We start from the raw sequence: 23379 nt of genomic DNA, 5'->3' as shown, positions 1-23379 counted from the left end.
TCCCAATACAACACGAAGAAATTTACCGCTATTACCACACCTAAACTAAATCTGCCAATCTCAGAAACTCTAAAACTCCTTGGAGTCACTATCGACCGCCACCTAACACTCGAAACTCACGTGAACAACACAACCAAAAAGATGTTCTACTCCATGTGGAAACTGAAAAGAATAAAACCATTCTTTCCAAGATCTGTCTTCCGCAGCCTAGTGCAATCACTCGTACTCAGTCATCTGGACTACTGCAACTCACTATACGCAGGCTGCAAAGAACAAATACTGAGGAAACTTCAAACAGCCCAGAATACAGCAGCCAGACTCATCTTCGGAAAACCAAAATACGAAAGTGCAAAACCCTTACATGAGAAACTGCACTGGCTCCCACTCAGGGAACGTATCACCTTTAAAGTATGTACCTTGGTCCACAAGATCATTCATGGTGAGGCCCCTGCATACATGTCTGACTTAATAGACCTGCCACCCAGAAATGCCAAAAGATCATCCCGAACTTTCCTCAATCTCCACTTCCCTAAATGCAAAGGCATAAAATACAAAGCCCTGCATGCCTCAACCTTCTCTTACACAAGCACGAAATTCTGGAATACACTACCACGCAACCTGAAAATGAATTATGAATTAACCCACTTCCGCAAACTATTGAAAACTCACCTCTTCGAGAAAAGCTATGGCAAGAATCAAAACATATGAAGTCCTTACGCAATAACAGAGATAGGGCAATACACTCTCTTCTGATCTCTCTTCCCCTTATTCTCACCACACTTAAAACTCTACCCACAGATGGAACTGTTATACCCTAATGTTCTCTCGCCATTGTTCTATCGCCGATCACTTCCCCATTGTTACATTATACTGTTCCACTCCCAAACTATGTTTGACTTTGACTTGTTTTCCCAAAATATGTTTGACTTCGACTGTCTTCCCATAACTCTTCTCTATATAACCCATAACCATATTGTAACCAATGTAATTCCATGACTCACAATGTATTGTAAGCCACACTGAACCCGCAAATAGGTGGGAAAATGTGGGATACAAATGCAATAAATAAATAAATAAATATGCAGATGATGTTTTTGTTCTTTGTAGATAATAATTAAGTAAAAAATCAATTTTCTTAAACTAAATATGCAGAAACAAAGTTGGTGTGGTTTGGAGATTTAGGGGTCCTTTTACAAAGGCTCACTAGCAGTTTTAGTGTGTGCTAAAAATAAGCATGTGCTAAATGCTAGAGACCCCATAAGAATATATGGTGTCTCTAGCGTTTAGCACACGCTAAAATGTAGCATGTGCTAAAAACAGTAGTGTGTCTTTGTAACAGACCCCTTTACAGCGGGCTTCATTATTAGAGGTTATTTTGTCAGTAAGAGTATCTCTGAAACTTGAGAAAAAAATCTGGTGTTCTTGGAATAATCCTTAACTCAAAATTGACTTTTGAATCTAAAAAAAATTCTTTTTTTAATCTGCATTATTTAAGATCTATAAGATCTTTTTGAGCTCCACTAGCTTTAGAACTATTCTATTCCCCTCCGAAGGGACACCACCTTGTAAGTGGTGGAGGGGCTTCCGTGTTTCAATGACTCAGAGGGCTATGCTGGAGGATTACCCATATCAGACAGGCCTCTGAGGAGAAACCAGACAAAGAGTGTCCCAAATTGGAGGATCCAAGATGGCGTCAAGGGAGGATGTACGTTAGTTGAGTTCCTGTTTTACACCAGAATACCTGAAGAAGTAGGTGCGCTCCCCAGAGAATGGGGAAGAAGAAAGGCAAAGCCGTGGTGTTGTCCTCCTCGAACATGGCTGGGGTTCCCATTACTTCTCAGTCTACTTTGGCGAGATTCGGGGTCATAACGTCGGGGATATCGGTTCCTGCTTCGGGAAAGAGCAAGGCTTTATTGCCGAATCTCAGTGGAGAGGGAGTGACTTTGAGTCCCCCTGTTGGCATGACCTCTCCAAGATCTGGAAACAGTAACGCTTCGCTATGGAGGTCGACAGTGGAAACGCCTGAAGTGGGTTAGGATTTTCACGCGATCCGAGGAGGTCCTGGCGCAGCATTGACTCCAGATAATAAACCAACTGGGGGATTGGAGAGTGAGCTCTTCCCCCCGAAGATATCTGGAGCAGTTTCTGTGGAGAAATTGGACCTAGTGAAGCCAAACAATGTCACAATGGACGCACTATGGGAAGTGCTGCAGAGTGTGAATAACTCTCTTCTTCAGATGTCAATTTTTTTTTAGGAATAAATGTGTGATTATATCGATACTTATCTAACAAAGTGGAAGTCCAAGATAAAAAAAATAAAGACTTTGATTTTGGAAATGGTTTCTCTATGAAAATCAGTTAATTTGGTAATGAAGGACAATTATATTTCTTGTAAAAAATTGGAACTTCTGGAGAACCAATTAAGGAAAAATAACTTGAGAAAGATAAATACCTGTATATAGAGTTATATTATTAGTGACTTTTGCCTTTGATTTAGATAGGAACAATGTTTTGAAATTGTATTTCCGACATATGGCTGATAGTTTTTTTGGTTCAAAGATAAATATATTTCCTGACATATCAAGGGAATCGCAGACTAGGAGGTATGAACTCTTGGCTTTTAATCCAAGAATCATTGCCCTAGGTGGGACCTTCCTAGAGCGATTCCCTTGTAAGTGTTTTATTTCCTGATTACTTATTTGTTGAACCCAGGAAATTATAAGAGTTTGTGGAGTTAAAAGAACAGATGAAGAACCCTCTGCAGCAACTTCCTTTAAGTTACCACTGTACCGGCTGCAATTACCGATTAACCTTCCTCCCTCAGAAAATCTGAATTGTAAGATTAACCATTCCGTGTTTTTCTTATTTTCTTTGAGATTGTTTTCCTGATCTTGGATCCCCCAATTGTGGACAATAATGTGGACTAACAAAGATGATATTTTTCCTTAATGTTTGTTTTAATTGATATTTTCTCTTTTATTTCCCATTTATGTATTGGACATAAATGTAATATAAAATGAATAAAAAAAATATATTCTATTGCCCAGAATATATTAATTCCTCATTTAGATTATTGCAATTCCATATATTGTTCTGTTACTTTAAAAATGAGGAGAAAGTTGCAGCTGTTGTAGAACACAGCTGCAAGGTTAATTTTTAAGTTGGGGAAAATTTCATGCAGCTACTCTGCTTTTGAACAAACTGAATTGGCTTAAAGTGGAGTCTTGTTAATATTTTAAGTTAGCTTGCATAGTTTACAAAAGTTTTTATGGATTGAGTTCTGAAACTGTACAGCAGCTTTTAACATTTCCAGTTCATAGGTCTTACTTGAGAAGTGGTCGGAGATTAACTTTGGATTTTCCATCAATGAAAAATATTAGTAAAAAATCTGACTGGGAGTGATCTTTTTTTTTCAGAGTCTACAAATTTGGAATACACTATTCCAGTTCAGGTTCATCAGATTACATCATACCTTTTGTTTTCTAAGGCATTTAAAATTTATGTTTTCCAGTCAACGACTGTAAATTATTTTTATGTAATCTGCCTGACAGGATACTATTGTGTTAAATTCCTTCTAATGTGAAGCTGCTCTTAATATGCAATCCGTTTTGCATTCTTTGGGTTAAAAATGGAATATAAGCTGTACAATATGGTACGATACAATACTTTGCTCTGAAGCAGAGTTCCTTGCTGGTTTTATCATTTCAATCATACTTTTGGCATGAACAGAAGATACATGCATAAAGCTAGACAAAAAGTTATATTCTGCAATCTCTTCATTAAACTGTACAGTAGCTTCAAACACTGTGAACCATAATATTCTTTTATCAAGTCTACTGGCCCATGTTGTTGAAGGTAAAATCCATAATTGCTTCTTATTTTATTTGAAGAGGAAATACAGGGGGTATCTTCGGGAAACAAGCTTTAAGGACCCTCAGATCTACAATTTGGAGTTTCATTGTAGGCTATGGACATAAAAGCCATTACTGAGGGCTCATACCTACCAAGTATATTTTCAAGAACTTGTTTTGATACAGAAACAGGAACTAAAAAATCTGGAAGTTGTTCTATTTCAGGTACTATTTAACTGTATACATGCAACCTCTTACCCAGATCATTAATGAGGTAGGTCAGAAATGCATGTTGTATATGAAAAGGTTCCACACACACCCTGGGGGTTCCTATTCAAAGTAATTTTACCAGGTAAGAAAACATAACATAAGAGTAGCCTTACTAGGTGAGACCAATGGTCCATCTAGCCCAGTATCCTGTTTTCCAAACAGTGGCCAAGCCAGGTCACAAGTACCTGGCAGAAACCCAAATAGTAGCAACATTCCATACTACAAATCCCAGGGCAATCAGTTGCTTCCCATGTCTGTCTCAATAGCAGACTATGGATCTTTCCTCTAGGAATTTGTCCAAACCTTTTTAAAACCCAGATATGTTAACCGCTGTTACCACATCCTCTGGCAAAGAGTTCCAGAGCTGAACTATTTGTTAAATATCACTGGCTACTTCAGGAGCAGATATTTCAGTGGCACTTAACCGGATAGAACCAATGAATATCTGTTCTGACTGCCATGGCACTCACCAGTTAGTGCTAGGATGGTCCAGGGTGGAGTCAGGGCAGAGCTGAGAGTTACGTGGGCACCAGCAATATTCAGTGTCAATGTCTGTGTAGCTTACTGGGCACATTGGACTACATAAAAAGTAGTTCTAACCATGCCCACTTAGATACGCAGGTACAACACTGAATATCTGGTGTACCTGGTTGCTTTCAAAGACCAGTATTTTCAGTGCCAGTGTCTGGCTGTGGTCCAGCACTGAATATCTGAGTCTAAATTTAGCTGGTGGAAGTTAGCATTTAACTTCCTGCCACCACTAAATATTGACCCTTATTTATTTATTTGTTACATTTGTATCCCATATTTTCCCAGCTATTTGCAGGCTCAATGTGGCTTATGTGAGTACCGTAAAGGCGTTCGCCAATTCCGGTATGAACAAATACAGTAATGTTGTGGTAGAATAAGGTTCGTGTGTACAGACACATTAGGGAATCGTAGAGAGGAAGAGTTATTATATGTCCATTATATGACCTTCATATCACTCTGAAGCCTTTGAACTAAGGGCAAATGTATAGCAAATATGTAGATAATTGTGCGAATGTGCTTGCAGGGAGTTGAGGCTTACTTGCTATTAATAAGCTGAAGCTAAATCATTAAAAAAAAAATGAGAGGCTATGGATGCAAAGGCCATTACTGAGGGCTCTTACAGAAACAGGAACTCAAAAATCTGGAAGTGGTAAATGTGGTAAATTAGGCTACGATAAAATTGCAAATTTTACCACTGCTTAGTAACTATTCATTTTACATTGGAATGTTCTGGGTTCCCATCTAAAATGAATAGTTAATAAGCTGTGGTAAAATTCACAATTTTATCATAGCCTAATTTACCACATGAGTCACTAAACTTCAGTATCCCCAGACCAAAGCAAAGACCAGGTTCATGATCTGCCCTTGCAGATGTGTGACCAAGCTAGATTTAACTAAAACATTTCCCACTTCATTCAAGTTTATACATCCAGCGGTGAAAATGTAAGTTTAAAAAAATATATCACAGTTCTCTCCATCTTCCATTAACCCTCAATTGATATCAATCTTGAAACCCTCTTGAACCAATACTATCAAATTTATTCATTCATTTTCTTCTAGCCAAGTGTTAAAAATATAAAAGCAAGTAGTTTATTGTTTCTGTATTATCCACAGAAAAGAGTATTTATAAAATTACCCCTACAGTACACACATGTAAAAGTATGCAGAGTGACAACAGAGCATGCAATTTTATATGACCCATGTTTAAATCATAGTTTGAGTTGCAAAGCATATGCATATAGGGCAGGTCTTTAAGCAGCTGCCTAGAGGTAGGTAGCACTTATATTAATATAATCCCCCATTATATGGGGATTACTGAGTGGTGTTAGCTCTCTGGATATCACTGAGTGAAGAGCTGGGATGTCCCTGTGTGGGAGGAAGGCCCAGCCCAAGGGAGAGTGGTATTGAATACACTGCAAAGGGAAAGCGGGTTTATGAGTTGATTGATAGGAGAGGTAGAGCTGAAGGTGATAAAGACGGCTAACAACAATGGAAAACCAGATATAGTTCAAACCTCAATCTAACAAAGTTAACAAAGATTTTGATAGTTTACATCATAATATCCAGTAGCTTAACAACTATCAAACATAATCCTGCGTAAAAAGAAATGCTTTAAAAAAACTTCCTAAAGCAAAGATAGTATTGGCTGTGATGAAGGAATGAAGGCAACAAATTCCAAATTTTTGGCATTTGATATTGGAGACAACCAGATAAGATTTTAAACATGGTAACACATACCTTAAAGTGTATTCGTTTCATGACAGTCAGTGCAATTTAGAATAATAACCTTTGTCTGAATCATATCATTTCAGACCAAAGATAAGTCTAACATCCAAACTTTGCATAGTTTGTAAATGATCAATGAACGCTTTGGAGCGTCCAATGAGAGCAAGATTACATTAATCCAGTCTTGATAAGAGAAGTGACTGGACAAGTATTCTGAATGATTCCATAGAAAAAGTTTTCTTAACAACTCTGTTTCCTAAGCACCAGATATAATTTCTTAGGCATGAATGATACATGATGTTCCACTGTTAGCAAATTATCTAATTCAACTTCCAAGATTTTTGACTGTAGATCAATAGCGAACTTATTTCCTTCAATCCTTATCACTCATCAGATTTGTTTATTCCCTTGTTTTTCACAGCCCAGCCTTCTTTAAATTCTGTGTAGTTCACAGATTTGGTTGCATTGCACTAGGTGCTCCTGTTTTACTGTACTTAGAGAAAGGGGATGGGGGGGGGGGGGGGGATTTGATATACTGCCTTTCTGAGGTTACACTCAAAGCAGTCTACATATTATATAGGTATTTATTTTGCACCTGGGGCAAGTGACTTGCCCAGAGTCACAAGGAACTGCAGTAAGAATCAAACCCAGTTCCCCAGGTTGCTATACTAACCATTACGCTACTCCTCACCCTCTGGAATAGTTTGCCTCTGGATATATGACTACAGAATTCTTTTAAGAAATACCAGTCATTGAAAACCCACTATTTTAGCCAGTTTTTTCCTGATTAAGATTTGTTCCTTGTGTTGTAAGTATTGATGGCTCTACACCAGGGGTGTAGCCAGACTTTGGCAAGAGGGGGTCCAGAGCCCGAGGTGAGGGGGCATATTTTAGCCCCCCCTGGTGCCGCTGACCCCCCACCATTGCCAACCCCCGCCACCACCACCAACTTTGACGACCCCTGCTGATGACCCTCTCGACCCCCCCTTCCCGCCGATGACCCTCTTGACCCCCCTCCCGCCGCCAACCCTCCCCCACCACCACTGTCGACATTGTACGTGCAGGACATCAGACTCACAGAAACAAGACAAAGCCTTGCAAGATGGCTTCATTCTGTTTCTGTGCAGGACATCAGAAACAGAACAAAGCCTTTGCGGGAAGAAGAAGACCTCAGCTGGCAGGGATTTGGGGTCCCCCTACAGCACAGGTAGCCCACAGCGACGATGGGGGCAGCAGGGGAGGGTTGGTGGCAGGAGGGGGGGTCGAGAGGGTCATCGGCAGGGGGATCCAGGGCCAAATCTACAGGGGCCCAGGCCCCTGTGGCACACGTAGCTATGCCACTGCTCTACACCATCTGTGGAATCCAGTGACATGCCCTGCCTCTTTCCTCCATTACTCTCCCTCTTCTTGTCTCTTCTTGATTTGTAATTATTACTGTTAATAATGCTAAAATTGATACTATATTACTGCTTGTAAACTAGGCCTCCCATTGTGCTCTTCTATGTTGTTTTTTTCCCCTCAAATTGCATTTGGTCATTATAAGCTGCTTAGATCTGCTTTGTGTTAGTGGTATATCAAATAAGGGTGAAATGTGAACAGATGGCATACTGCATGTTATGCAATGCACAGAATCACAACTTTCAGTGATGATAAGGACCTGGATCTTCCAATCCTGTATGCTAAAGGCCAGGAAGATACATTGAAGGGGTATCGGATCTATGAGGAAGTCATTAGAGAGCATTTGCCTTGTAAGTGATAATAATAATATATGATTCACTTAAAGCAGTCAAAAATAAAGGGATGGGGGCCAAAAGTATAACAATCCAAAAACCCAACACTCCACAATAATGAAATATGGAGGCAAGTACTCAATATCCCCCCACAGAAAACATAAGTATAGTTCCTCATACAAAACTTTATTGTTCATACAAAAGTCTGTTCCTTCAGTCCGATTTGCTTAAAACATATTACAGTCTTTAATATGGTGTGAGAAAGTGAGGAACCTAGGGGCCCTTTTACTAAGCCGCATAAGCGTCTACGCGCACCCAATGCAGGCCAAAATGGAGTTACCACCCGGCTACCGTGTGGCTTTTACGGTAATTTCATTTTTGGTGTGCATCCGATACACGCATCCGAAAAATAATTTTTATTTTCAGACGCACGTATCAGACGCGTGCCAAGTGGTATTTGATGCATGTAGTTCATTACCACCCAGTTACCGCATGAGACTTTACCGCTATGCCAATGGCTGGCAGTAAGGTCTCAGACCCAAAATGGACGTGCACCAATTTTGATTTTGCCGCACGTCCATTTTCAGCAAAAATTTAAAAAATGCATTTTTTGCAGGTGAACTGAAAAATGGATCTGTTCGCGCCCAAAACTCATGCCTACACTACCGCAGGCCATTTTTGAGTGCACATTAGTAAAAGGATCCCTTAGTGCAGATGTCCCTAGAGATATTGTCTGTGGAGAGTTGCAGTTCAGCCATCTGACAACAGGGGGTGTTGGACCTGCTGTGTGTCTGGCAGCTCTGGCTGAACTTCAGAACTACTGTGGTAAGATCCAGTGCATTATGGGGAAGTGAGACTGGCTGGTCCAAAAGGAGTTGCTTTAGAATACAGGAAGTTAAAAGCCTTAGGAGAGAGCAATAGAAAAGAGACCCTGAGACAGAGACCTTGGCAAGAGAGGCCTTGTGAGGAGGAAGGTCCTGATACAGAGACCCAGAGGGAGAAGAGCAGGAGCTCAGGTTGTGACCTGCCTGCCTGTATTGTGAGATCTGGTGACCTGGTTGAGAATTACTGTAAGAGTGAATACAGGTTATGCTATGTGGCTGGGGTAAAGCATGTGAATGCTGGGATAAGCCAATGGGCATGTGGAAACTGAGGAACTGTACTATATAAAAGTATGGGGACATTACTACTGTTTTGCTTAGCTGTGCAATAATACTGAACCGCTTGTGTTGCTTAACTGATGGTTAGGCTGGAGTTAAGCTGACCTCTGGACTAAGCATTAAAGAATAAACCCGAAGGTATATGAATAATCTTGCTATGACCTAGTCCTGTCAGGTAACAGGACTGAGACTATTTGTTCTGAAAAAGATCTCTTATGTTGCACTTATACCTCACATCTGGCTGTATTATTGCTCCAGTCATGCCCAAAACGTGCTTGGCGTCTTATATATGGTGATAGGTCTGATTTAAAGATTGTAATATGTTTAAGCAAATTGGGTTGAAGGCACCAACTTTTGTATGAAGAATAAAGTTTTGTATGAGGAACTATACTGAATCCCTGGTATTTATGTTTTCTATGGAGGGATATTGAGAACTTGCCTCTATATTTCATTATTGTTGAGTGTTGGGTTTTTGGATTGTAATAATTTATGATTGACATATTACTAGCCACATAAGTTTTATGAAGTGTGGTGTTATGAAGTGTGGAGGAGTGGCCTAGTGGTTAGGGTGGTGGACTTTGGTCCTGGAGAATTGAGGAACTGAGTTCAATTCCCCACTTCGGGCACAGGCAGCTCCTTGTGACTCTGGTCAAGTCACTTACCCCTCCATTGCCCCAGGTACAAATAAGTACCTGTATACAATATGTAAGCTGCATTGAGCCTGCCATGAGTGGGAAAGCACGGGGTACAACTGTAACAAAAAATAAAATAAATAAAAACACCAACTTTTAATGTCTTCACAGGACATCCTTTGAGAACAGAAAGTATGATGCCCTGACACATAGTTTCTGATGATGTGTGGTTCTTCTTATAGGTGTTTCTCCTTAACTATCACATACCAGAGATGGATATAGACAGATTAAGCAATGTGTAACTCTTCTGATTAATGGTACAATAGGAAGCAACCCCATTTGTGAATGTTGTACAATGAAATACTTCCACAACTCATTGCAGGAGTCTTATTGTTCCACTTTGTTGATAGAAAGTGTCTTTTGCAGCAACAGATGGCCTTTTGACAAAATAGTACCAGCTTGGAGGAATTCCAAGAAGCATGCAAGGTTGATGAGTGCCCCCTTACAGTGAAGAATGTAACCAATTTAAAAACTGCAGCTATATCTAAAATAAAAACCAAATGTTGGGCATGCTGCCTGAAAATATGTTGGAAATATTTGAATAGGTGCCAATTTTATTTCCTTCTCACTGTGTTAGATTTACTTCAGTATAACTTTATCCATAGCCTTATTGTTTTGGACAGCTACACATTTGATATGAAAGCACCATGACTGCAACCATTCACATCAGAAATTGAATATATCCGTTCCTAACACTATAAGGCAGAGGTCCTCAAATCCAGTCCTTGAGGATCATGCAAATTGATCTCATTCATTTTCATTGTGGAAATCCTGAAAACCAGGCTGGGTTGTGGACTAGATTTGAGGACCCCCTGCTATAAAGGATAATTCTATAAGGAACTGCCTACTTTTGGGTGGCAGGCATGCATATAAATGATGGTATTCTAGTCATTTATGTTCTTTAAGTGGTAACGTACATGCACAAATGACCTCATAGAATACTGGCTCAGAGAAAAATGTGTCATGTTCTGATGGTGCATACCTTGCTATTAGCTATGCAAATGGGAGGAGTTTAGGCAGAACATGCAAATTCATATGTAAATTACAAAATGCTATAATTTTCTTATCTTCTGGTAACATCTAAGCACAGGCATTTACACCAGCTACAAGGCTAGTGTAAGTGATTGTACTTTAAATGTAAGTGCATTTTTCTACCAGTTGCACCAGTAATCTATGAAGAAAAATAGGTACTTCTTTTCTATATAGAATAGGCTTAAAATAGACATTTTCTTACCCTCTTATCTTAAGTGTCCTGTTATGGAAACACCTTCCACATTCAATCATATGGATGTGTATAAAAACTGAGAACAATAGGCAATTTTGGAAGCTTTACATTTATAAAAAAAAAAAAAACAAGTTGGTATTCAGTGAGTGTCAATTGTATTTGTTTAAACACCAACCAGGGAGCTTAAAAAAATATGCATGTTCAGCACCACTATCTGAATTGGCAGTGATGCTGAATATATGGATAATGCAGTCACCGGTCAGCGAGTTTAATTGAGGATTTCCTGCTAAAAAGTAGTTTATAATTCCTATTGGGCCTTTTTACTAAGGTGCAGTATGTACTAATGTGTGCATATCACAGGTTCAGAACCAGAATCGCGGGGTGTCCTCAGGCATCCCGCGGTAATTTTGGCATCTGCACACGCTTCCCGTGCGCTAAAAAAAATAAATGTTTTTTTTTAGTGCTGCGGCTTGTTTGGTGGTGGTGAGTGGGCGTTTCCAGTGCTAATCAGTTAGCGCAGCTACATTACCATTCACTAAGAGGCCCTTTTACAAAGGCATGTGGCCTATGCACATCCAGCATGTGCCAAATCAACATTACCACCTGGCTACCATGTGCCCTAGGTGGTAATTCCAAATTTGGTGCATACTGGAAATACGCGGTAAATTCCATTTAGCGTATGCTGCATGCTTACCACCCAGGTAGTGCATCAGACCTTACTGCTAAGTCAATGGGTGGTGGTAAGGTCTTAGGCCAAAAATGGATGCGTGCTGGTTTTCATTTTGCCACACGTCCATTTTCCAGCCCATTGAAATAATCCCTTTTTTCCAGATGCAGTACAATAAGGGTCCGGCGTGCGTCAAAAACATGCACCCACATTGCCACAGGCCAGTTTTTGGTGCCCCTTTGTAAAAGGGCCCCTAACTGAATACTGTGTGCTTAGCACATGAGCCCTTACTGCCTAGAAAATAGGTGTAGTTATGGGCTCCTGTGCTAATGGGGAAAATTAGCACATGGCCATCATTGCAAAAGTGGAAAAAAGCGGCCATTTTACAGCCACGCCAAAAGTGGCCTCAGCGTGTTGGAAACCCACGTGCTAGTCATAGCGCAGGCCATTTTTTAGTGTAGCTTAGTAAAAGGGCACCTATATGTTTTCAAGATCTGTAGCAATTGGCTTAAAAATCTTAAAAAATATTGGCTGAGTTGACCCACTTAATATAGACACTAAACCTTTTAAAATACTGCATAGTTAGAAAATGAGATGAACTCAAAGAGTATGATGAGGCTAGGTAAACATAATTGCTTTTTTAGATGATCTATATCTGCCCTAGATTCATTATACAAGGCTACAATAGCATGTGTAACCTTGTTAGGAATTTGTATAATGCACCTCTCAATCTAAAAATCCTTTATTTAGGTATTCTCTCCTTGTCTCCAGTTTCTGATGTCAAGAGTGACTCAGACTTCTCTTCTCTTTTAGTCTCTTGATTACTTCTTTCTTATTTCCATTACCCTTTATCACAAAACCAGCCAAAGTGCGCTTGCAGTCAATTATTAGTTATATGGAACAGACTAATCTGGTTGCAACTGGTTTTAATTTTCCAATACTATTTTAGTCTGCCACCACTGGCTACTAACTCCACCATCGCTAGCTACAATGTTAGATGGTGCTGATCCCAAGCCTGGATAAAGGAGGAGAGTTGGGGAATGAGCTAGTTAACCATTTCTGTAGGTACTAAAAAGACTGTAGAAACAGACAATGCACCGAAACATACTAGTCAACCACATTAGCTGCACTACCACCACATAACCTTGCAGTGAGAAAAGCACATTGAAAGTCAAAAGACGGCACCAGACTTGCTACAAGATGGGCTAAGGTCAAAGCCAAAAAGATGCCTTGGTAGGGAATTCAGTACTAATGGCAAAGTCCATTACCAAGATTGGATACTGGAATGTATGTACACTAATATAAACAACACTATGGGTCCTGTTTACTAAGGTGCATTAGTGTTTTTAGCATGCCTACACTTAGCGTGCGTTCTAACCATGTAGGCACCTATAGCGATATTGTAGGTATGTACATGGTTAACGCATGTTACAAATGTTAACACGCCTATAACACTGATTAGTAAACAGGGCCCTATGTGTGCAATTTATTAAGGAAATTAAACATCACCTTGATATTCTCAGGGTAAGTAAAACAAGATGACAGATAACAAGAGGACTATAGATGGAATAATAATAATAATACAGTCCAGATGGGTAATCTTCATGTTATCAGCTGCAGCTAAGACAATTATAGAATGGAAACCAGTTATTGAGAGACCAATTACAGCAAGATATATATATAATTTTTTTTTATTTATGGCATTTGTACTCTGCATTATCTCAAACAAGTTTGGGTTCAATGTGGCCTACATCAAACTTTTTTTTTTTAAAGCAAATTACAATAAGAGAACCATAATAAAAAAACAAAACAATAATAGGTAAAAACTTCCAAGCAGTAAGATGACTCATTTTGAAATAACAATCACCAACAGTGGTGAGGAATTCACTAAATAAGAATGCTTTCAACAGTTTATGAAATTTCAAGTAGTTAGTAACATAGCTGAGTGCTAAAGTCAAATCAAACCAAACATGTCATCTGCCTGAAAATTGGTCAGGCAAAAAAAAGAAAAGAAGAGTAGATAAGTGAAGCAACCAGGAAATGTATAAGGAAGTGAAAAGAAATTCAGTCATTAACTGCACACAAGAAAATGCTGAAAAGAAACAAGTGATATTACAGCAGTACAGTCAGCAAGATAAAGAAGTTAAAAGGCTGCACAACATGATAAGAGAAAATGGGTGAAAAAAAAATGCTCAGATAGCAGAAGAAGCAGAACAAAAAGGAGACTTGAAAACAGAGTATTGCATAATCAGTAACAGAATAAAGTATCACCTGTTAAAGACAGTTGACAACGCCATCAAAGAGAAAAAGAAAAAAAAATCCAATGTTAGGAAGAACATTTTAAGGAAATACATGAAGAGACATTTTTGATATGATGTCTCAGTCCGAGTTTTGGACGTTGTGATAAAAACATCAAAAAATAAAGTGATGAACGTGACCATTTTCAAACAAATTTTTCTGGTTAAAATGACCATTTCCTAGAAATTTTGTAGACATTTTGTGCTCAGTGCATTTTACTTTTGTGAACATTAAAAAAAAAAAATCCAAGGAAAAAACACACAAAAACAATTAATTGGGATGTTTAGGGGGGCAGCATCCTAGCAGAGCAGTGGGGCACCCTAGGGGGCACTGCAGAGGACTTCACATAAAAGGTCCCAGGTACACATCTCACTGTTACCCCCTTATGTTGTATGTTGAGGCCAACTGAACCCACCAAAACCCTTCTGTATCCAACTGTACACCACTACTATAGCCTTTATGTCTGCAGGTGTCACCTATATGTGAATACGAGAGGTTTTTGATTTGTTTTGGAGAGCTCACACTTTCCACCACAAATGTAACAGTTAAAATGGGATATGGGCCTGGGTCCCCTTCCCTACAGTATACTGAACTGACCACTAGGCTATTCCAAGGACTGGCCATATCATCTGAAGATGTCATAGTGGCTGGTGTGTGCTGTTTCATTCACATCTTTGGGGTTGGGAAAGGGTCAGTGACCACTGGGGTAGTAAGGTGGAGAGTCATACCTTTCAGTGGTCATCTGGCCATTTACGGCACCTTTTTGTGATTTAGTAATGATTGAAATAGGTGTAGACCAAAACGTCTTTTAGCCTTGGGCAGTTTTGCTTTGTTCCATTATGGCTAAAAAAGTCCAAGTTTTGGGAACACCCAAATCCCACCCACAACCCCCCCCCCCCCCCCCCGACATATCCCCTTGTGATTTTGACATACCGCAGATGAACTGCATAGAAAAATGTTTTAAAATGGGTTTCAGAAATAGCGATTTGGATGTTTAGGACATTCTACTTGGTAAGTTACCTTTTACTTTTCTTGGTTTCTATGCGCAGGGTTCACCTTAGAACCACAAGTTCAGTTGTTATCATTACTCTTGTCCATTCCAGTTTTGTGGGGAAATCGTTCTCTCCCTTGGTGTTATTGACATCGTTCTCCACATCTGGTCTTTCCTTTGCAATCTGTTAACTGTTTGGGAGAATCTTCTTGTCCCTTTAGATATTACTGTTGGCTTAATAAATTAGATCCCTCCAATTAAAACATGTTTTATTTGGGACCAAATTGTGAACACTAATTGTTCTTTATTATGTTTAACTGAAACATGGATAAAGGAAAGGGAAGAATCCCACCTTTCAATTCATTTCCCCATTAACTATGATGTTTTTTTCTGTACCAAGATCTGATAAACTTTGAGGTGGCCTTGCAATTATCTATGCACGTCAAGATGGCGGATTGACTGGAGGATGCTCTGCAAGCTCCTGAACCTTTCCCTGGTGCAAGAATTCTTTTTGCTATGGATTAAATTTATCTCCTGCTAATATGCCGCACACCAAGCAGAAAGGAGCGGTTAAGAGCTTACCGGCAGTAAACTCGGAGACAGCTCTGTTTCAGATGACGCTTGATAGATATGCCACCAGCACACCACGGCAAACTGGCTTGAGTCAAATTCCTGCAGTGGGAGACGGAAGTGGAATGCCTTCTCCACAGGGAATCGTTACAACCTTATCATTGCCGGAACTTAACCCCCCGTCCTGCCCAGCAGGTTTCAGAAGTGGGCTAGAATTCCTGGAAACGCCCGAAGGTGGTGCCACAGGAAATCTTTCTGCCGGAGCCCTAACTGAAATGCAGGGAGAAGTTAACAATGTTGAGCTGAAAGCTCCAGAGGCGGTAACTTTAGACTCTATCTGGAAAGCGATACAAACGCTGACTTCAACAGTTGCTCCAATCGTGAGTAAACTAGACATTTTAACTTCAACATTTGAGACCTTTAAGAAAGATTCGGAAAAAACAAATACAGCTGTTCAATCTGCGATCTCTAATCTAAAAGTAAAAACCAATTTGCTTATAAAAGATAAGCTCATGATACACCGAAAGATTGAACAGTTTGAAAATTATGATAGGCGTTTGAATTTACGTCTTTTGAACTTTCCAGGATCCTTAGAACTGAATCCGATGGCTATGTTTAAGAAATACTTGGTTGAAATCCTTCAATACTCCCCAGATTTAATTCCCCCGGTTAGCAAAATATACTATTTACCTGATTCAAAACGAGGGGAGAAAATGAAAGCCGCCAAGGATTTGCAAAACTTAACTGATATTCTTGAACAATCAGATGTGCTAACTTTTGAACGGAAAACATTACTTGTTTCGATGGTCTTTGAACAAGACCTAAATTCAATCTTGAAAATGTTCTTTAAAAATTCTACAAAAGTTTTCTTGGGAGACAGAATTTGGATTTACCCAGATGTGGTGAAAACCACACAGGATAGACAAAAAGCTTTTTTGACTCTCAGAGAAGAGACACGTTCGTTAGGTGCTAGATTTACTATTTCTTACCCTTGTAAATGCTTAGTAAAGTATTTAGATAATAAATATGTTTTCTTTGAACCAGAGCAACTGAAAGAATTCTTAGAAATAAAAAAGTCACCAGATAGTTTCTGAATATTAAGAAAATCTGGATTAAGGTTTAATTAAGTGGTTGTTACCCAGGCCATCTTTGTTTTTTCTCTTTTTTTTTTTTGTGAATCATTTACCACCAAATGTTTCCTAACACCCTCAGTATGCTGGACTAGGTGGTCTAAGAAAGAGCTATGTTTTTCTTTTTAGCCTTCTCTTATTTATAAGAGAGAGACAAATTTCTATGTTGGTTCTTGTTTATTATATGAGCTCTGATTTTCTGTAACAAGATATAATGCTTGTAATTTATGTTGAAACTTTAAATAAAAAAAAATAATTTGAATATTTCTCAGGTACTCTCTCCTTTTTCTTACCCAGAACTAATGATCATTAAAATTGACTCGGATTGCCCAATATGTATTTTATTATTCTATTGCCCTCCATCTTTACCTGCTGAAAGATGGGATTTATGTTTGCAGGCCATTGCTGAGGCCATTATTCATTATCAGAATTTACTAATTCTAGGTGACTTTAACATCCATATGGATGACCCCAGAAATTCTTGTGCTAAGCTTTTTCAGGACTTTCTGTCTGATCTCGGTCTTCGACAATGGATCTTTTTCCCTATCCATCAGGCTGGTCATATTTTGGATCTTGTCCTTACCGCAGTTAGTTCTTCTATTTCACCACCATCTTTTATTGCCTTCCCTTTGTCATAGTCCTATCAAGTTCGTATTACTTTTTCCATACCAATAGTCATTAAGTCTCTCTCCTGTCTTCATCTCAGGGTTACTGGGTTAGGAATCTTTCTAGTGTTGACACCAACTTTGTCCCCATCTCTTTTTTCAGTACCTTCTGACCTGTCATCAAAATTTCTAAATAAAAAGACTGATCTCTGGCATTCTGCTCTTTCCACGGCTATTGATTCTATTGCCCCAAAATACTATGTTTGTCCTAGGTCCTTCCAAATGAAGCCTTGGTACCCTGCCAACCTCCACTTATTAAAACGGCAGCATCGTAGAGCGGAGAGAATCTGGAGGAAGACGAGATCTCCTGCACATCTTCTAGTGTGTAAACAGTTAAAGAATGCAATTATCAGTTTAAAAAAACTAAACAGACCTACATTCTGTAATCTATCAATCATAGTAATGATCTTTACTCTGTATTTTGCAATTTCTCTACTTCCCAGAATCTCCTCCAGTCGTATGCCTTCAGCCGAGTCTCTTTCTGACTATTTTCTTGGTAAAATTCAAGATCTTCAGAAAATATGTTCCTTTATATCTTTGAATTCTGCTGCAGTCTCATTACTGACCCCTGCAAGTATACATGATAATCGGAACTCTTCTCCCTGTCCTAATCCTGCTGGTGCATTTACTTGGTCTAACTATCAATTGCAAACCTTAGTGTCACTGTCAAAAATCATGGCTAATGTGAAACTTTCTTTTAGCCAATATGATCCTTTGCCATCATCATGGTTCAAGTTACCTCACTTAGAACTTCTTCCTACTATTCTCACTATTATAAGCCATAGTCTGGAAAGTGGGCATTCCCAGAACCATGGAAATTAGCACTAGTTTGCCCAATTTTGAAAACAAACAAACAAACCTGGATCCTTCAATACCTGGTTATTATCATCCTATATCCAATCTTTGTTTTATGTCAAAAGTTCTTGAAAAGATTTTTTTTTTCTCAACTTAATCTGTTTTTGGAAAAGGTATTTGTTTTGCATCCAATCAGGTTTCTGGTCTCAGTTTAGTACAAGGCTGTTACACCGCCTTTCCTAAATTAACTACACTCCCACCTTGATTCTCATAAAATAGTTCAAGCAGTTTCATTAGCCCTGTCAGCTGCATTTGACCTTGTGGACTACTCTGCTTTTTTAACATTTTGCTGACCTTGGAATTACAGGTATAGTTCTTTCATGGTTTACCTCATTTCTTTTATCACATTCATTTCAGGTTACAATTCAGTACATCAACCTACTTTTAAGCTGACAACATCCTTCTTATTTATCCAACAAATCCTTTTTCTCCTAATTTAACTATACTTCAGACATGCCTTAACAAAGTGGAAAGCTGGTTAAAAGATCATAGACTAGTCAAAGAAAAAAAACTGTTTGCTGGTTCACGGGTACCATATCACAGTCCACCACTATAGTAAAGCTACTGGATTTCATACTAAATCTTGTCTCCACTTTTCATTACTTGGGAATTACTTGGGATTCTGCTCTATCTTTTTCTCCACAAATTTCTAGTTTGATTAAATCCTGCTTCTGTGCTTTCTGTCAGTTGTGTAGTATTTGACATTTGTTTAGCCATGATGACTTTCACACTTTAATACATTCATTTTTTATTTCCGGACTTGATTATTGTAATATTGTGGATGCTGATTTGCCCCAGTTATCTTTGAAAAAGCTTCAATTTCAGAAAAACTGCCATCAGACTCCTTTGTCAGGCCTGTCATTCTGATGACATAACTCATCTGGTCCATGGGCGTAGTTTGGGGGGGGGGGGTGAGGGGGGCATTGCCCCTCCAAACGCAGGGCTGACGCAAGGCAGCTCTCCGATGGTCCCTCCTTCCCACCTTCAGCTCCCCGACAAACAGCCGTCCTCTCCGTTCCTTCCCCCCCCCCCGCAAGCGTTTAACCCTTTTACTTTCAGGCGCAGTGACGGCAGTGAAGATAGTGACGTAGCTAGGTGGGGCACAGGGGGAGCGATCACTCCCCCAAACTGATTTTTAAAAGAGATGGCACCTAAGTGCTAAATGCCTGCCAATAGCTTTCTCTACCTCCTCCCCCCTCCCGCGCGAGTCTTGCACCTACTCCTGTCTCTTCCCCCTGCTCTCTCCCATCAGCGTGGTCATTTTTAAAGCCCTGAAGACGTCTCCCTCCAACACAGGTGATTGACATAGCCAGCCTTCTGCCAGTGTTGGGGCCTCTCCCTCAGGCATGTCCCACCTCTACGGAAGACAGGAAGTTGCATTAGAGGAGGTGGGACACGCCTGAGGAGAGGCTCTGATGCTGGCAGAAGGCTGGGTATGTGAATCATCAGTGTCGGAGGGAGAACGCCTCAGGGCTTTAAAAACAAGTGACCACTCAGATGGGAGAGAGCAGGTGGAAGAGACAGGAGTATATGCAAGACTCGCACAGGAGGGCAGTGAAAATCACCACATGGACGGTAGTGCGGGCGAAACATATAAGACTTGGGGGGGGGGGGGGGGACTGGAGAAGGGAGAAAGCTGCCCAAGAAGGTTTAATAGACAGAAGTGGAACTGAGCCTATCTAGTCCATTGTAAGACAGTTTGGTTAATCTGTTTCTACTCCCCCGCGCAGTTGTCATTGCCGTTCATTCGAAACAAAGCAAATAAACTTATGAGCTGCTGCATCCACCTTGTAATTTTTTATTGTTGGTCCATCTATAAGAAGTCTAAAGCTGTTTTGGTTAGATAGGCAGTGCCTTAAAAGCTGGAGGAGAAAATAAATAATAATCGAATATCACTAAAACAGCTTCAAAAATTATTATAGCCAGTAGAAACCACAATTATAAACTCTATAGGTTGAGCTCATTTTTCTTCACTGTTCACTGATAGGGACACAGAGGCACTACTAGAAAGGGGAGTAAGGAGATAGAGACACAAAGAGGCACCACTGGAAGGGGGGAATGGGAATATGGGGAGAATGGTGAAAAAGGGGTGAGATGGGGAGAAAGAGGAAATGCTGGAAAAAGGGGGAAGATGGGGACACAGGGCAATGTTAGAAAAAGGGAGAGATGTAGACAGCAGGAGGGCAGAAAAGAGGAAGATGTAGACAGCAGGAGGGCAGAAAAGAGGAAGATGAGGAGACCAGGTAGGCTTGTGCTGAAAAATGGGGGAGATGGGGACACAGAAAGGGCAGATGCTAAACCTGGGGGGGTAGGATAAGGATAAGGGACACAGAAGTGAGATACTAGACAGGACAAATAGAGGGGCATACTCGAACGGGCGCACAGGTTTTCCTGAGGGCGTCCTCGGGAAGGGGCGGGGAAACCCATATTATCGAAACAAGATGGGCGTCTATCTTTTGTTTCGATAATACGGTCTGGGATGCCCAAATCTTAACATTTAGGTCAACCTTAGAAATGGTCATCCCCGGTTTTCAGCAATAATGGAAACCGAGGACGCCCATCTCAGAAACGACCAAATCCAAGCCATTTGGTCGTGGGAGGAGTCAGCATTTGTAGTGCACTGGTCCCCTTGACATGCCAGGAAACCAACCGGGCACCCTAGGGGGCACTGCAGTGGACTTCACAAATTGCTCCCAGGTGCATAGCTCCCTTACCTTGGGTGCTCAGCCCCCCAAAACCCACTCCCCACAACTGTACACCACTACCATAGCCCTAAGGGGTAAAGGGGGCACCTACATGTGGGTACAGTGGGTTTCTGGAGGGTTTTGAAGGGCTCACATTTACCACCACAAGTGTAACAGGTAGGGGAGGTACGGGCCTGGGTCCGCCTGCCTGAAGTGCACTGCACCCACTAAAACTGCTCCAGGGACCTATACTGCTGTCAGGGAGCTGGGTATGACATTTGAGGCTGGCATAGAGGCTGGCAAAAAATGGTTTTAAAGTTTTTTTTAGGGTGGGAGGGGGTTAGTGACCACTGGGGGAGTAAGGGGAGGTGATCCCCGATTCCACTAGGTCAATGTTCCACCAAAACAAAACCTACAGCAAACGTATGATAAATCTGCCCCACAGATATTTTCTTGCTTTCCTCCAGTGCTTATGCACTTATCATTGCTTAGAAATGTTGTGTTTCTCCTAATCTGTTGAGGTGCTGAGACAAGATTTGATTAACGTGCATTTATATTTTACTGATTATAAAATGTTTTAAGATACATTTTAATAAAACCACCAGAAATCATAAAATTGCATTGTTTGGATTCAACACCAGCCAGCTTTCTTTTGTCACTGCGGCAGATTTGTTTCCCTTACCAGATTAGTTTTGCTTAGTGTACATTTATACCTCAAATAACTGCACAACAGTAAAATATTTTCCAGTAGTTATTAAAAAAAAATCCATTCTTACTCGGTTGTAGCCTGGAAGCAATCCAATAGACCTGAGCTAGTGCAAATTGCTACTTGAAAATGACTGCCCTATTCATCTCTGTTAATACTATTAGAAAGAAAGCAACAACAGCACCTATCAGTGTAACTAAATTAAAGAGGGCAGACACATACACAAATGTACTTATGTAACAGATGTATTCCTCAACAAGAAAATGACAGCAATTCCGATAAAAAGCTTTTATTATTTACTTTCAACAAGTGTCTATAGCACGACTACGGCTGAATCATTTCAATAATCTTGTTAGGGAAAGAGCAATAACAGGAAAAGCACTTCAAGGGAGCAAAATGATCTCCTTCCAACATCTTTAATAGTATGCCAGCGATATGCAGATTTTATGCTGCTCTAGCCAAGGACTGTTTACCACCTGAAATGATCCTTCAAGCTGACAACACTAAACTGTGTGATTAAAGCTCAGATCTAAGAAGTAGGCAAAAGGAAAGTAAAATAACAGCAGATTGTAAATTAATTTGCCCATGCATCTGAAGATGGATCTTGCACAATCTTGGATGTCAGTGCAGTATATCTTCTTCTTTTTTGGGGGGGCCTTTTAAAAGATATCGGAGTCTACTGACCAGTACAGATACTACAGCTGCAGCTGCACTTGTACAATCTTGAAAAATCATATTTTATGAGGGCAATATTCTGCTGGTAAGTCACTGCTTAAAGATGTTAGAATGTTTTCTGGATATCTTTAAGCTGATTTTCGGCTGTACTATTGGTCTGAGTGGGACAGCTGAATTTGTGGTCCTGAATTTAAATGGGTGAGTTATCTGTTTTAAGTTAGGACTGCAATTTACTATCTGGTCAATATTCAAAATGATTTTAACTGCCCAGAACAGGCCGCTGACTGGTTAAATTGCTTGTTCGGGGCTGTCGGCTAACTTTTTGCAGCACTTAACCAGCTATCGCCACTGAAAATTAACACTTTGCGCCTAAGTGAAACCAGCTATTTTGGGGACTGAGGGCTCCTTTTACTAAGCGGCGGTAAGCCCAGTGTGGGCTTACCACTCGCTATAATGGAAGTACCACCAGGCTACCGCAGCAGCCCTGTGGTACTTCCTACCCCTACCACGCCGTCATTTTCGGCGCTACAAATACTTATTTATTTTTGTAGCGCCAGACTGTACCCGGCGGTAATTGGGCAGTGCCACACACTGCCCAGTTACTGCCGGGTTAGCACGGGAGCCCTTATCACCACCTATAGTTTGAATTCCATTACTGTTTTCATCTCCACCACCTTCCGCAGGAGGGCATTCCATGTATCCACCACCCTTTCTGTTAAAAAAAAGTACTTCCTGACATTACTCCTGAGTCTGCCCCTCTTCAACCTCAATTCATGTCTTCTAGTTGTACTACCTTCCCATCTCCGGAAAAGGTTTGTTTGTGGATTAATACCTTTCAAATATTTGAACATCTGTATCGTGTCACCCCTATTTCTCCTTTCCTCCAAGGAATACATGTTTAGGTCAGCAAGTCTCTCCTCGTACGGTTTGCAACACAATCCCATACCATTTTTG

Source organism: Microcaecilia unicolor, chromosome 1 (genome assembly GCF_901765095.1).
Source record: "Microcaecilia unicolor chromosome 1, aMicUni1.1, whole genome shotgun sequence".
NCBI lineage: Eukaryota > Metazoa > Chordata > Amphibia > Gymnophiona > Siphonopidae > Microcaecilia > Microcaecilia unicolor.
This window is presented reverse-complemented; position numbering follows the sequence as displayed.